The sequence below is a fragment of the Cricetulus griseus genome (assembly GCF_003668045.3).
Source record: "Cricetulus griseus strain 17A/GY chromosome 1 unlocalized genomic scaffold, alternate assembly CriGri-PICRH-1.0 chr1_0, whole genome shotgun sequence".
NCBI lineage: Eukaryota > Metazoa > Chordata > Mammalia > Rodentia > Cricetidae > Cricetulus > Cricetulus griseus.
The window spans coordinates 265,728,561-265,742,118 of record NW_023276806.1 but is presented as its reverse complement, the minus strand read 5'-3'; the positions used below and the strand labels follow the sequence as shown (position 1 = coordinate 265,742,118).

Sequence of the window (13,558 nt, the reverse complement as noted above, 5' to 3'; positions counted from 1 at the left end):
TGTGCACATGTGCTTATAACAAACTAAGTGCATTTAGCATTTCTCATATGCACATGTGTATACTCAGCGATGGTTAATTTCTTATAGCTCACATGTAATATATTGTGGAGAGGCTTCATCTAACTTGGGAACTCTGTTGAAAACTCATTTTCCATTAGTATGCGCTGTGTTATCTGATGCTACATTGAGATGCAAAGCAGAAATGCACAGAAAAGTCATCCAAACATCTTTTTGTGGAAAAATAATAACTTACAAACCAGAAAAAAATGTATAACACCGTGTCTTACATCTCTTTGTTTGTAAGGTACTGTCTAGTTCTTTGGGAACCAAATCTGGCTATTGACTTCAAAACCACGAGTCCATTTTGCTCTGCTATTTTTATTGAATATTTTTGTGATTTTATGTGAGTGCTTTGTTTACATTATTTCCATTTTCCTCTACTCCTCTAACCTAACCGCTCTTATGTCTCCCAATTCCCTCCCACACTTATTACCTATTATTGTTATTGCTACACACACACACATATGTGTAAGTAGAAGCTACTGAGTAAATTTCATGTCTCTCATATATGTGTATGTTTAGCACTGACTACTTGGTTTCAATAACTTGTTGAGGTGTGTCTCTGGAGAAGAATAATTCTCCACTTTTGTAGTCTAAAACTCTTCATCTAGGGGTAAGGCTTTGCGAGTCCCCCCCCCCCCCCGCCAATCCATGCTGTAATGTCAACTGGTGCCATCATTGTGCTGGTCTTGAGAAATACACATAGCAAGCAAAGAAAGCACACTCATTCTTACTCCCTTGCTGATGGTGGGGTGCATACCCTGCTCCAGAAATCATCTTGTTTTTCTGATCAATCCATAGTGATCTGAAAGTGGCTTGTCACTACCTCTTGTTGCTTGACCTGAGCTTAGTTATTCTTTCAATTTCATGAACATTTTCAAATGACACCTACTTAGCCTAAGTCACTCCACACAAGATGGATCATATACAAATATGTTCTGAAGTCTCAACCAAATGCAAGAAACAAGCACATTACTCAAAGCTTAGACGCTTCAGTCTACCCCAGCTCTCATCAATGATGGTAGTTCCTGGTCCTACAGCCACACCTGCATCCCACAAATCGTATATGTGGGGACAGCCCCTGTTCCCACTGTTAGGAGTTGCACAAGAAGAACAAGCTACATAAATGTAACATATATGCAGAGGCCTAGGTCAGTTCTATATATGCTCCCTGGTTGTCAGTTCAGTCTCTTTGAGTCCTTGTGAGCCCAGGTTAGTTGATTCCGAGGGTTTTCTTGTGGTGTCCTTGACCTGTCTGCCTCCAACAATCCTGCTCTCCCTCTTCTCCAGGATTCTTCATAATGATAGTCTGCTATATTTGTAGATTGGTGCCAAGCCCAATTGTCATCAGTGAGGCTCATTCAGCAATTGATGGAAACACATGAAGAGACCCACAAACTGAACATTGCAATCTTTAACACCAACACACTAGACACAACTGAATACACCCAAGTTCATTTAAGAAAAAAACCTACTGCAGCTTAAATCATGTATTGACCCTCACCCACTGATAATGGGAGACTTTAATACCCCACTCTCAGCAATATATAGGTCATCCAGACAAAAACAAAGAAATGCTGATGCTGACTGACATGCTAAACCAAATGTGTATAACAGATATTAACAGAACATTTCCCCCAAACACAAAAGAACATACTTTTCCCAAGCACTTCCTGGAACTTTCTCCAAAATGGACTACATTCCTAGTCACAAAGCAAATCTCAAAACATAAGAAAGTTGAAATGACACCATGCATCCTACTTGACCACCACAGATTAAAGCTGGATATCAACAACATCATAAACAAAAGAAGGATTGCAAACTTGTTGAGACTGAACAACTCACTACTGAATGAAAAAAATGGGTCAAGGCAGAAACTTAAGAATTGAAAGATGTTCCAGAACTGAATGAAAATGAATATAGTGTACACCCAAACTTATGAGACACAATGAAGGCAGTTCTAAAAGGCAAGTTCATAGAATATAACAATTGGAGAGATCTCATAAGAGTAATTTAACAACACCCCTGAAAGCTCTAGAATGAAAAGAAGAAATCACATCCAAAAGGAGTAGATAGCAGGAAATAATCAAACTTGGGGCTGAAATGAATAAAATGGAAACACCGGCAGAAAAAAAACAGCACAAGTTCTTTAAGAAAATAATTAAGATTGACAAACTGTTATCCAAATTAACTAAAGGGTGGAGAGAAAAGATCCAAGATTAGAGATGGAAATGGGGACATAACAACACCACCAAGAGAATCTAGAGAATTATGTATACTTTAAAGTCATGTACTCTACCAAATTGGGAAACATGTAGCTAGTTAGTGAAGATGTAGAAATTTTGTAAATTGTTTTGTGTTTGTTTATTCTTTTGGAGAACCTTCTGTTTAGAACTTCCGAACGGCAGGTCCAGTTCAATATCCACATGAGTAACTTGGAAATTATTAGTTGGTTAGATGAGAGTGCCTGTCCACCTCAAGTACCTGTTCCCAGCCCCACTTTGACAAAGGGCTTCAAATCAAAACACTCTCACTATCCAAGCCTGCCCACGATTCATTTATTCTTAGAGTAACTACAAAACTCAGGAAGTGCTGGACCTATGATTACAGTTTTTGTAAGCTGCACAAATCAGTACCTGACAAGGATCCTAGGATTAATCTAGGGAGGTTTGACACTTGAAGCTTCTGGTCCTCAGGGGTGTAACTTTCTTCCAGCACTGTGAAGCCTGTCACCAACCAGGAGGCTTTCTGGAGTTATATTGCTCGAGTTTGCTTAATTCTTAATGGTACTGTCATTTTGATGTTATTTAAAAGTGATTCATTTTTATGATTAGCTTTGTACATTATTCATTTATTGCATGTAGAAATGTGAAGGACTGTTAAATGTTTGTTTCAAATCTTGACACCTCCTTTGCTGCTTAATGCTTTTTCTAGTCTTTGAAACTCTGTATGCATCTACAGTGCAGGTGGTGTCATGGGCACAGGAGGTCTAGCCCTACTCTCCTCTGGTTACCAAGTGGCTCTCCTCAGTTGATGGCTTCTTGCAAGGATACAGGAAAAGAAAGACTCATCTTTCCTCAGGGAGCTGGCAGCTAGTAATTTGGCCACGTTCAATATGGACAACACCAGCTTTGCTTCACACACACACACACACACACACACACACACACACACACACACACACACACACACACGCACACACGCACACACACACACGGCATAACATCAAGTGCACAAATGTTTATAATACTTATGGGTTATGTTTTAGTTTTGGGACTTTTTTTGCTTTCATGAAGTGAACATTGCTGTTTAATGTCCATCTTTATCTATTATAACATTTTATGATTGGAATGAAGTCTTTAAAAGGTTTTTCCTTGAAATTACCTGAGGTGGAATCAAGGGCCATGCATGTTAGTCACATGTACTTTCACTGAGCTGTATCCTCAACCCTGTGATTTTTATTTTGAGATATGGACTAACTTTATTAAAGGACATACACCAGGGGATTAGTTAAAGCAGTTAGTTGACATGGTTATTTTGTAGGGAAGCTTGTCACTCACTCTGAAAAGATTCTCAAGAACACAGCATGTTGCCTTGCTAACTGGTAAATCTCTGCAAATCCTCCCACCTTGAGCAGTTCTAGCAACCAGGAAACTCCACTCCATTCCCTACTAGGGGCAAAAGGAAAAAAAAGTTAGAGAAAAAGAGATGGAATGTAATGTGAACAGAGAGTGGGTGCTCTTATAGTCAAAAATAAAGATTGATCAGAAATAGCAGAGGGCAAAGTCAGCCACGCAGGGATGAATCATGAGACTCAGCATCCCATTAAAACAATCACCTCAGCAACCTACCCCAGAGGAAATGTCACTTAACTCCCAGTTAGATGTCACAGCCATGTAGTCTATAATCAGACTGATGCACAGCTCTGGCAAATATTGTATTAACAGAAATGATAAGGGTGATTTTGTCATTCACTCCAAAGGAAACAGTAAGTGAGGAGCTAGAATTGAGGAACAAACCACCTTCAGAAAGCGAGGCTCTTAAGAGTATATGGGGGTAAAGTATCCTATATATCTTATATCTTTGTATCAATGCACACTATTGACCTGTGATTTATATGGAAACCAAGCAACAATTTAGATATTTTCAATATTGATATTAAAAGTATAAAATATAATTACCTAGATATTCTGTAATGTCAACTTCATATCCATAATGCTACCATTCACTTATTTGTGAATGAGTGAGAACACACACTCCAGCATAACAGTACACTTGGTTATCTGGCTTTCTGTTACTGTAAAAAATGTCTGAGAAAACCAACTCACTGTCAGATTTTTACCCTCTGTTTGGAGTGTTCATTGTAACCGCAGGGAGCACAAGGTTCCCTCACAGATAGGAAGAAAAGACTTAGATCTCACAATCCATCTCAGAGTTTATTGCCAATGGCATGGAGACCACCCTCTAGCCCACTTCTTAAAGATTGATGCCACTGTCTACACAGATGGGAAGAGTGAATGAGAGACAGGGAAAAAAGAGCTTAAATGTTACTGTGAAAGCCATGATTGTTTGTTTGTTTGTTCTAATTTCCTCATATTTGGCCCATTTTAGGCCTTATAAGATAAATATTTTTCTCCACATTGTTCAACCTGGCAGCTTAAATTTGAAAAGCGAAAATAAACCCAGTTTCCCTAGCTACACTGTAATTAAAAGCACACAAATATACGAAAAAGACATTTGGATGTCAGTTTTCTCTCTATGTAAATTTCCTTGTCATATCAATTTCCAGGTTAAATATTTCACTAGGGTCTTGAGTTACAATACACTATGCCTGTTTCCGAACTCTGGGCCCACTTGCAGATGACCAGAACAGTCTAGATTATGGGAAAATGAACAGTTTGGGGCTAAGGTAGAAGTTAGTATTCCAGTAGCCTCACCATTAACTATCATAAAGGAACACGCGTCTATGAAGACTGAAGAAAGATAAGACATAATCCACTCTGTGATCCTCTGTATATTTTACTCTTTTTCATGTCGGATAACTCATAAAGTTACTTAGGAGAAGAATGCGGCTTACAACTGTGCTCTTAAATGGTCACTGTTGTATAATTTGATGAGAAATAACTAGGTCATCTCATTTAACTTTCATTACTTTGGCATTTCCCAAACTCACAGGGTCCTTTGTAATACCAGAGGATTTATCTCTGTTTTTCAGGTCATCTGATATATTGGATTGATTTTTTTTACTAAATTTGCCAAGTCTATGACCTTATACTTTAGCTCTGGAATAATATCTCTGAAGCTCGAAGTGCTTAGCCTTCAATTATTTTCTTGCTCTTAGATATTCCGATGCAGTTGCTTGGATTTTGAGATTGAGTCTAAGGAGACTTTATTTCCTTAATTAAATGAAAAATTTCAGAGTGCTCAAATAGTAAAATATATGCTCAATATACTCTAGTATTCTAGTTTTACTAAGACACAATCATCCAATAAAAATTGTATATACTTAAAGCCTGGATGATGACTTGATAGAGTTATATAATTGTTACGTTATCACAACTTCACTACCTTCAAACTAAAGCATGTAATTGCCTCACCTGGGAGTTTTTTTCATGTGTCTGAAAACATTTGAGTTCATTCTGTTAGTCAATCTCAAGCATATAATATGTTATTATTTCTAAATATATTTATATTTATTTATTATTTGAGAATTTCATATAGGTGCAGAGTTCATTTTGTATCCACTTCCACCATATCCTATTCCAACTTATTATTTTCCTCTTTTTAATCATCAAGTTAAATTAGTGATGTTCATATGTACATGGGTGTAGGGCCACCCTCTGGAGCATCAATAATCTACTAGAGGCCAAATCTCTGAAGAAAAGTGAATCTCATTCCCTTAGCAGCCACCAACCATCAATAACCCCTCCTAAAGATCCCTGAAATCTGTTTCTATAAATTCAGTCCTGATATGATTCTTCAGTAATCCATTAACTATACAGGTCTCCTTTCTTCTCACTTGTGTTGGGTAAGTGACCTACCAGGGATGAATCTCCTTAGTACTGTCTTATTCTTAATATTTACTTATCTACCCTTGCATCTGAATGTTATGGAATGCTGCATGGTACTGAAGAAGCTAACTAAGACTTCTGCTATCAAACTTACTGAGAAGCAATACCTTTAATATTACATTATATGCCATCCTATAGCCTTCATCCAGCATCTGGTGGAAGTAGAAGCAGACACCCACAACTAATCACTGAACTGAATTGGAATCCAGTTGCAGAGAAGAATGCGCGATGAGCAAAGGGGTTCAGACCAGGCTGGCAAAACCCACAGAAACAGCTGAACTGAACTCTTGCTCCCCAGACTGATAGCTGGGATACCAGCATGGGACTGATCCAGACCCCAGGAACGTGGGTTTCAGTGAGGAGACCTAGAAAATCTACGGGCCCTCCTGTAGTAGTTTAGTACTTATCCTTAGCATAGGTGTGGACTTTGGGAGCCCATTCCATATAAAGGAATACTCCCTGAGCCAAGACACACGGGGGTGGGCCGAGGCCCTATCCCAAAGAATATGATAGACTCTGATGACCCCCTATGGAAGGCCTCACCCTCCCTGGGGAGCATAAAGGATATGTGATAGTTAGGGTTTTAGTTGGGGGGGGCCTGGGAGGGGAAGACAGGAGGGAATGGGAACTGGGATTGACATGTAAAACAATCTTGTTTCCAATTCAAATAAAAAAATCTGAAAAAAAAAGAAAATTCACAATTCACCTATGGGCCTGCTGTGCTTTGATCTGTTTAGTTTTAAATGTCAAACATGGGAAAACGATGTATTGGTCCAGGCGAACACTCTATTTCAAGTTGAAATATATCAGTTCCATTTCATTATTTTGCTCAATAGTATTAGCATTAACATATTTGTATAAATTTCATGATTACATGCATCCCCAGTTGTTTCTCTCTCACTGGGATATTTGCAGAGCCCTTCAGGCTTGCTTCTTTGTTCCTGACATGGTGACAAATCCCACCATTTTATACATGCAGCCATTGTGGAAGGTTCCTTGTTCTTGAGTATATCCAAACACCAGCTCCTGAGAGCCTGTAACCACTCTGCTGAGCATGGTTATGGACGAATCTCAGTTCCAGCTAATGACCTTGTTTATTGACTACTTCCTTCTTTCCTGGGTTATCACCTCTATATTCTCCTTCTTATTCTCAGATCACAACTGCCTGTTTACTATTGCCACTTGCTTGATATTCTTGTTGCCTGTCCATTGAAAAAATTGCGGCCATCAGTAAACAATATTTACACAGTCACCAGTATATCTAGCGCCTACCAGCCTTGAATGCCTGATTCCCCTTTCTTGACTGTTCTTACAGATAGATTGTGTTATAATTCCAAGCCATCACCACATGTCATGTGTGCTCTTGGGCCTATTCTCACTCAAGTGTTCCATGATGTTGCCTTAACACTCTCTTCTCTCTTCCCAACACCATTTTTTCTTCTTATAATTATCCCTATTACTGTGCAATCATAGAGCTATCTAGCTCTTTAGAAGGCTGTTTTTCCACTAGCATTTGCTTTTCTCTGTTCTCATTCCCTTATCTTCCCATGTCAGGACACATTTCTAATCTCCTTTGATCTCTTATTTTTCTTACGTTAAAAAACAAATAAACATACAAAAACCTGTTTATGCCAAGTACCCAACTTTGACAATAAATCTTCCTTGTTGCTGAAACTGCTTTGCTAAGCTTCCTAATATGTTTCATGTCATTAAATCTATCAATCAAGTCCCAGCACTCCATCGAATTGAATCATGGTAACGTATAATGCACTCTTTCAATTTTGACATACTTGCTTCATGTGGCTTTCAGGTAGTTACATCTATGAAAATTACACATGGTGGAACTCCAAGGAGGAAATCTGTTTATTTTGTAGTCACTCTTCATTTGTTTATTATAAAACTATGTACACACACACACACACACACACACACATACACACACACACACACACACACACAATCCAGATGTATATGCTTTCTCATGTAGTGTTTTCTGAAGAACCTCATGCCTAAAATGTAAAAAAAAAAAAAAATGTGTTAGCTACTCAAGGCTAGCAAACTGTTCTTTGAAGGGTTTATAAATCACCTGACAGCCATCCTCTTCTTAGGCTCTGCAATGACCCTCATTCTTGCTTGTCCAAGTTACCAGCTGTTTGTCTGGGCCTCCAGGAAGGGTTCTACCTCAGAGATATTGTATTGGAAGTTTCTTTAAATGGAACATTTTTTAGTCAAATATCTACCTCAGTAACTTTGACTTCAGAAGTCAAGCATGCTCAGAAGTCAAACACAAGATTCTTTCTGTATTAGTTCCTTTTGTCAGTGTTGTAACCAAATACCCATCAAGATGCTCCTTGGAGGCTTTCCATGGTCGATGAGGACTGTCCTCAGTAAAGGACATAGCATGTGCAGATGCAGTATTACCCACCTCTGCACAGTTAGACAAATGCTGAAAGTGGAACTTCTTTAATCTAACAGGATCAGTCACAATGCCCTGCATTGAATCTGTTTAAAATGCCTTCTATTTTTGCCAATAAAGTTTTTAAATAAATATGTGCAAATTAAAACAAACTGCAGTGTTTTGAAAGAAAATGGCCCCCTAAAGGGAGTGGCACTGTTAGGAGGTGTGGCCTTGTTGGCGGAAGTGTGCCACTGTGGGGGCGGGCCTTGAAGGTCTCTTTCACGCAAGCTTCCCTCAGTGTGAAGCAAAGGCTAAACAGTAAAGAAAAACAGCCAAATCATGTTCTAGGGCAGGTAGTAATTTTGCAGTTGCCACCTGGAATCTGCCGTTGCCTGTACGACGTAGTACTCTCAGATCCAAGCACCACATGTACCTGAACACTGATGTACCCCTCAACGTGATCATAATGGACAGAACCTCTGAAACTGTCAGCTAGCCACCCCAATTAAATGTTTTTCTTATAAGGGTTGTTGTGGTCATGGTGTCTCTTCACAGCAATAGAATACCCTAGCTAAAACAAAAACAAACCAAGAAAAAGAAAAAAGAAAAGGCACAACCTGGAGAAGAATCTGCTTTAGCTCCAGTTCCGGGGTGTCCTAACGTGGCTGCTGGAATTCCCCTGGCTGGAGCTTGTGGCACAGCTTGTTGATTTCTAAAGATCAAACAAACAGAGAAAGGAGAGGGAGTGGGCTTAGCCATGAACACCAGAGCCCACCCTTCCAGGAACCACTTCCTTCAGTTAGGTACCACCTCTCACCATTCCACAACTTTCAACAAGACTGTCAGCTGGCAGCAGCATTCAGACACAGGACCCCACGGGGACACTTTCATTTAAATTGTTGTATTTCTCTTTCTTGCAATCAGGACACAAATATGATGAGTAAATGCAATTAACCAGTTCCATACACAGAATATTCATGAAATAGCTAAGATAATTAGACAAAATGTTCTTTGATTTTTAATTTTTTTTTTAATTCTTTGAAAATTTTATGCATGTATACAATGTATCATGACCACACATATACCCCACACCCCTTATTCTCCAACATACCTTCTTCCCAAAACCTTCATGTCTTTCTTCTTTATTTTGTAACCATGTGTCCAATTAGTGCTGTCCATAGGTGCATGGGTGTGGGGCCATGAGTTGGGACATGGGCACCACCAATAGTCAGACTTACCAGTGAAGAGTGACTCTCCATTCCAGAGCAGCCATCAACTACCAATAGATTCTAGTTGGCAACTGCAAAATTGATACCTGCTTTAAACATGATTTGGCTATTTTTCTTTATTGTTTAGCCTTGGTTTCTTCATTCCTATAATGAATCAATGACTAAGCAATAATCTTTAATAAATTCCTGTGAGGATTGCTCCCACCGTTACTTCTGTGTGAACTGTCCAGTAGAAATCCTAATAATATAACCTCTTGTAGTATTTATGACTTTGTCTGATTTACCTTAATTGCCTGTTTTGAATTAATTAAAACTGATAAAATTAGGTGGTAGTGATCCATTGTGAAATCCAGTGCACAGTCTCCTAGAGGCTCCTGCTTAGGTATCTGGATGTCTGGATATATTTGATGTAGGTAACATTAGCTGTTGTGTAAACAGTTACTTATCAGACTAGAATGTGGTGAGATAGCTTGAGCCAGCATATGCAGAGGCTTGTGGAAAGGGAAAAGTGATACCCAGTTCCTTCTGTCTTCAATTATCCCAGTGTGAAGAACTTGTACTATGGGTAGAGAGCTTGCCTAACATTCAGGAAGCCAGAGTTTTGAAGTGAAGGATGGTCTACCTTAGTTGAGCCTCGGTCATCAGTTATTTTTTCAAATGTGACTAAAAGTAGACAATGAGTTATAAGTGTGTGAAAGTTGCAATCTTAACTCATATTTGGAATACAATTAGTAGTGTTATTATAGCATTTAATATAATGTGGTATGTGAGCTATTATCTCTATGTTTAAGGATTATCATATTTCTATGCACAAAAGGGTTTATGGGTTTACCTTGAAGTATAGTGGAGAAATGAGAAATTGTCATTCTTTTAAGTTAAAAGAGACGGTGTGTAATGCTATCTATTGTAGAATAAAGATTTTAATTTTGAGTTATTTCCGGGTCAGACAATTACTGGAGATGCTAATAAATTTTGTCAATGATAGAGCAAGGGATGTATACATTGAAATACAGAAGTAGGTCTATTGAAACTTTAAACTATCTCCTCAACCATTTTTTAGCTATAGAAGGTTATACAAATCATGTGAGATGTATCTTGACTTTTTAAAAGCTTTATAAAAAGAAAAATGCTCATGAGTTTATTCTCACTTGACACTGCTCACAGTAGCTCATATTTTCAGCCTAAGAACTGTCATGGTGTATAGACTTCTCCTCTCCTGCTCCTTTCTACTTCATGAGTTGTTACATCTTGACACCACAAGTACAGTAGGGAAAAAATGGTAGAGGTAAGATGAAAAAGTCAAATTTCACCTCTTGATACACTGGTGGATATTTGCTCATGCAAATTGCTAACTAATAACTTATTTTCTTTAAATAAGCTAACTGAAAATAGAACAATTAACCTACCCACTTTGAAAGTCTGATACTATCAACAAACAAGGAGGGGGAGGAGGAGAGGGAAGAGAAAAAGGAGGGGGGGAGGAGGAAAAGGAGAAGGAGAATACACAAGAGTTAAAGGGAAGGAGAAGTGACCAGAGAGTATAAGGAAGGCCAGCTGGATTTAGAGATTTTTAATTCCTGGTGTTGATATATAGTGAAAAAGCCTCTCACAGAGTTTTCAGTTTAGGTTCAATATTGAAATTTATTTGTTTCATTTTTGTTATTTTTCTTCTTCTCTCCTTTCCTCTCTCTCATTTTCCTTCCTTCCTTCCTTCTTTCCTTCCTTCCTTCTTTCTTGTCTGCATTACTGCTAACTGCAGATTAAAGATTAAAATTGATCTTTCCAACTTTATGAGCATTGCTGGTGAATAATCGGTATACTAAGACAGCAAAATCCAAACATCTTTCCAAATATAAGAGAGGTGATTGAGCATTGAGGCATATGTAGTGAGATAATGAGGATGTTTGCATCTGTCTACTTAGACATAGTCACCAGTAGTCTCTCTAAGCCCTCTTAGTAATCAAAAACATCAAAGAACTGAATTTATGGAATAGTGTGGTTGTGTGGCTAAAGGGAGTGAGTTGGGTGTGTGTGTGTAATATATATATATATATATATATATATATATATATATATATATATATATTCACATTCACTATATATATAGGACTTTGGAAAGCAGAGCACTAGAATAATCGTCATAGTGTCAGTTGCTTTTGCTAAAGTTTTCCTTCAAATACACAGATGTAGAAAAGCAAAGACTAGTCTCCTCACATGGAGAAACAGAGGCCTGCATTTGTGGATAACAAAACAGTCATGGTACAGAGAAAGACTCCTCTGATTCCATTGATGCTCTGTAGAAGGAACTTGGATTAAGTCTAAAACACAAGTACCATGAGTGATTCCTTGAAACTCAAGACCAAAGAGCTTTAAGAAGAGAGCAGTGAGTACAGGAAACACCTCAGGCATCCAATGGAGGTCCAGGGGCTGTGACTCAAATGCAGAAGTGAAACTTGCAACAAGGACAGAGAAGACTAATGTAGACCTGCTTCAGAAGAGCCAATGACTCATTCCAGCAGGCTCAAGATGATTCACCAGTAACTGAACTAGCCAGGAGAACAAAGTTCAACATTTTAACAAAAGAACAACCCATTTCTGAGTTTCTACATGATACCTCCCCAAATATGCAGTTGTTACTAGTATCACTGAGAAGTTGTTTCATTCACAAGATTAACTGTTGCTAAAGTCCTGTTACTGCTCCAACTAAGCCTGTGAAGGACCAGTGAGCCATTGTTCATAAATTATTTTCTCGTTTTATAGAATGACATTAACTGTGAGTGAAGACAAGTTGAGTAGAGGCCTTGAGCCATTTCAGTTGTGGTCAGGTTTGAACTGATTCCCTGCTCTGCATTGAAACACATGCATGGTAGTAAGGAAGTTATATATGGTCTCTGGCTCTGAATTCCTTATATAAAATTTGGTATAATAATGTTTACCTCAGAAGTCTGTCATGAGAATTATAGTAAGCACTATATAATAAAGCACTCACCATGTTTTCTGACACATTGTAATAACACAGAAACAGTACCTATTAATATTTTAGATACCTTCAATTTGAAATTATCACCCAAGGCACTTATCTTTGAGAGGTCTTATACTAACCTATATGTATTTATTTGCAAGGCTAGATTTATAGACATTATGCAAATTTATATTAAAAGGATAAATGCTGAGGGAGCTTTAAGAATTTTGTTCATGGATTTCTTTATTTGCAAAGTTTGATTTATAGACATTATGTAAGTCTATATTAAAAAGGAAAATGCTGAAGGATTTTGTGAATTTCACTTGCACATTTGATTGTTAGATTTGATTGTTAGAGTCACAATCTTAACTACTACACAAAGAAATAAACACAAAGCAGCTGTGAATACCCTCATCATTCTATTAGGATGATTTAGAATACAGTTGCAATGGGAATAGGATGGTGACTGGAAGGTACCAATAAGCACACTTGATTGGTTCTGTTGTTTGTTTTGTTTTGTTTTGTTTTTTGGTTCAGTCATTTGTTAAACTATTGTCTATTTCTACACAGTACCAACTCTATACTTGTGTACTATACTAAAGTTTTGATGATTACTGTAAATTCAAATATGTTTAAGTTTATTGATGGGGAAATCTTCTGTATATGTTTCTCTTATTGTTTGATGAATAAAGCACTGTTGCCAATAGGGAAGCAAGATAGACAGGACTAGGAGACAAGAGAATTCTGGGAAATGTAGTAAAGAGAAGTTGTCATGTGATCCAGGCAGGAAGTGACATAGCTGGCAGAATCAGAATATAAGCAGGGACAAACAGGAAAT

The 13,558-nt window shown here is 38.0% G+C and overlaps 1 long non-coding RNA gene across 1 annotated transcript; it reads right to left on the bottom strand.

Annotated features, from left to right (window-relative positions):
• Positions 1 to 7,970: 7,970 nt before the first annotated feature.
• On the bottom strand, positions 7,971 to 11,784 carry LOC113833349. Its single transcript, XR_003480976.1, has 2 exons — positions 9,347 to 11,784; positions 7,971 to 9,241 (listed from the first exon to the last, which is right to left on the bottom strand). It is a non-coding gene; the product is annotated as an uncharacterized LOC113833349 (long non-coding RNA).
• Between the last annotated feature and the right edge of the window lie 1,774 nt (positions 11,785 to 13,558).